The sequence below is a fragment of the Chiloscyllium punctatum genome, unplaced genomic scaffold (genome assembly GCF_047496795.1).
Source record: "Chiloscyllium punctatum isolate Juve2018m unplaced genomic scaffold, sChiPun1.3 scaffold_1502, whole genome shotgun sequence".
Lineage (NCBI taxonomy): Eukaryota > Metazoa > Chordata > Chondrichthyes > Orectolobiformes > Hemiscylliidae > Chiloscyllium > Chiloscyllium punctatum.
In genome coordinates this window covers 1-2,500 of record NW_027311236.1, presented here as the reverse complement: position 1 = coordinate 2,500, position 2,500 = coordinate 1, and the positions used below count along the sequence as shown (strand labels likewise).

Here is a 2,500-nt window from a genome sequence, read left to right as displayed (position 1 = left end):
CCTCCCCCCAATAGACGTATGTTTCTGCGGGCCGCACCAGGATGGTGCTCCCCATCGCTTCACGCCACCCTGCTCCGCCCGCACGCCGGCGTGCAGGTGGCTGTAGCTCAAGGTGGGGAGCGTATGTGCGGTCCGGGTCGCTTTCCTCTGGCGAGGGAGAGACCTAAAACAAACTCAGACAACTCTTGACGGTGGATCACTCGGCTCGTGCGTCGATGACGAACGCAGCTAGCTGCGAGAATTAATGTGAATTGCAGGACACATTGATCATCGACACTTTGAACGCACTTTGCGGCCCCGGGTTCTTCCCGGGGCCACGCCTGTCTGAGGGTCGTTTGGCAATCAATCGCACTCGCCTTGGCTGGCGAGAGCGCGGCTGGGGTGTCGCAGAGGACCCGTCCTCTTTGTCCCCCTAAGTTCAGACTCCGGAGCCCTCCGGCGTCGGAGCGCTTGGCCTTTCCCCCCCACCCTGCACATTCCGTTCGTCAGGCTCGACGCATCCCCCGCCGGGGAGCGCGGCCTGGCGTCCGTCTGTGTCGTGGCAGTGGGGCCAGCACGGCTGTCACCGGTCCCAGAATGGCTGTCGGTGGTTCACACTGTGTGTGTGTGCCAACCCTCCTGGTCTCTGGGACACGGAGCTGCCACGAAGTGTTGAGCCTCCAGTGGGGGGTCTGCCTAAGCTCTGCACGTCCGCATTGGGTCCGTCTCTCGGTTGGCTGGCAGTGGAAAGAGTGAAGGGAGCCGCGGAGGTCCGGTGCTGGTGCGCCGCCGGCCTGACCGTGGAGCTCGCCGGTTTGACACGCTGACCCGACTCGATGGTTGATCGATTGAGAGTGCTGGGAGCTGCAGGCCGCCCGCTGCTGCAGCCGCCCGTCTCGTGGTTCGTCCTCGGCCTTAAGTGGCCGGCGGGGCGTCTGATCCTGTCTCCCCTGCTGGCGCCGAGTGCCTGGCCGAGGGAGGAGGTTTTCGTCGAACGCTGTGACTTGGACGGTCGCACGCGCGTGGATCGCTGGCTCTTGGCTCTCCCGTTCAGTCCGCACGTTTTCCGCTCCGTCCTGCCACCGGTCTCGGGAGGTACGGAGGGGTTGGCGGGCGTGGTGTGTGCTCCGTCACCGTGCAGGCACACCTACCACGCCGTCGGCCGACCCCCGCACGGTCCTCCTGGCCATCGGGAGGACGGCGGAACGTCGGGCTGTCGGGGGCCAAGTCGCCAGAAGGCCACCGCTGTGTCTTCCGCACCCTGTCACCGTCGGCGTGCCTTCCTCAACTCGTCCGGCTCGGGGCCGCTGGGTTCAGGAGCGGCGTCGCCCGCCGGCCCCACTGAAGGCCGTGCCGTTCCGCGGCTGGCGATCGATGTGCGTGGCGTGCCTGCGCGACCGTTCGCCACTTGAGCCTCGGCACTCCTCTCTCCCTCTCTCTGACCGTCGGGCAGTCTCTGTCTGCTGGTGCCTCGCACGTCCCGGGCGGCGGGTCGTCACCCCCGCGACCGGGCCTCCGGCAAGGCAGGAATCAGGCTGACCCTTCCGCTCGAGTAAGCAGCCGGCACTTCCGAGTTTCGCCTCCCGCCGTGGACGGGGAGGGTCTCCGTCCCGTGGAATTGCGCCGAGCACGTCCCCGCGCGTGGACGCGGCGGCGCTGGAGGCGGCAGGGGCGGCCACTCGTCGACACCATCGCTGGCCAAGGGTGGTGAGCGACGTGCGGGTGGCTGGCTCTCTGACCGTCGCGGCGTCGGCCAAACTCCCGTCCGCGGTGAGACGTTGCCGGCCCACTAAGAGGTGGTGCGGGGGATTCGCACGCTGGCGGTGCGGCCTGGCCATCCTCTGACTCTGGGTACGACCTCAGATCAGACGCGACAACCCGTTGAATTTAAGCATATTACTAAGCGGTGGAAAAGAAACTAACAAGGATTCCCTTAGTAACTGCGAGTGAACAGGGAAGAGCCCAGCGCCGAATCCCCGCTCGCTTGACGGGCGAGGGAAATGTGGCGTACAGAAGCGCTTTCTTCGACGGTGCCCAGTCGCCCCAGTCCTCCTGATCGAGGCCTAGCCTGAGGACGGTGTGAGGCCAGTGGCGGTGAGAGGCGGGTCGAGATCGCGTCTTCTTGGAGTCGGGTTGCTTGTGAATGCAGCCCAAAGCGGGTGGTAAACTCCATCTAAGGCTAAATACTGGCACGAGACCGATAGTCAACAAGTACCGTAAGGGAAAGTTGAAAAGAACTTTGAAGAGAGAGTTCAAGAGGGCGTGAAACCGTCAAGAGGTAAACGGGTGTGGTCCGCGCAGTCCGCCCGGAGGATTCAACTCGGCGGCTCCGGTCGGTCGCGTTGGGGTCTGGCGGATCTCCTCTGCTGGGACCGCTCCCCGCGCGGGCACGGCTGTCGCCGGGCGCATTTCCTCCAGTGGTGGTGCGCCGCGACCGGCTTCGGGTCGGCTGGGAAGGCCGGTGGCTTTGGAAGGTGGCTCGCCGCTCCGTGCGGCGAGTGTTATAGCCCCCTGGCAACAT

General features: G+C 65.4%; 1 non-coding gene across 1 annotated transcript; it reads left to right on the top strand.

The window, feature by feature from the left end:
* The first annotated feature begins 180 nt into the window (after positions 1–180).
* LOC140475252 (5.8S ribosomal RNA) lies at positions 181–334 on the top strand. Its single transcript, XR_011959816.1, has one exon. It is a non-coding gene; the product is annotated as a 5.8S ribosomal RNA (ribosomal RNA).
* The last annotated feature ends 2,166 nt before the right edge of the window (positions 335–2,500 follow it).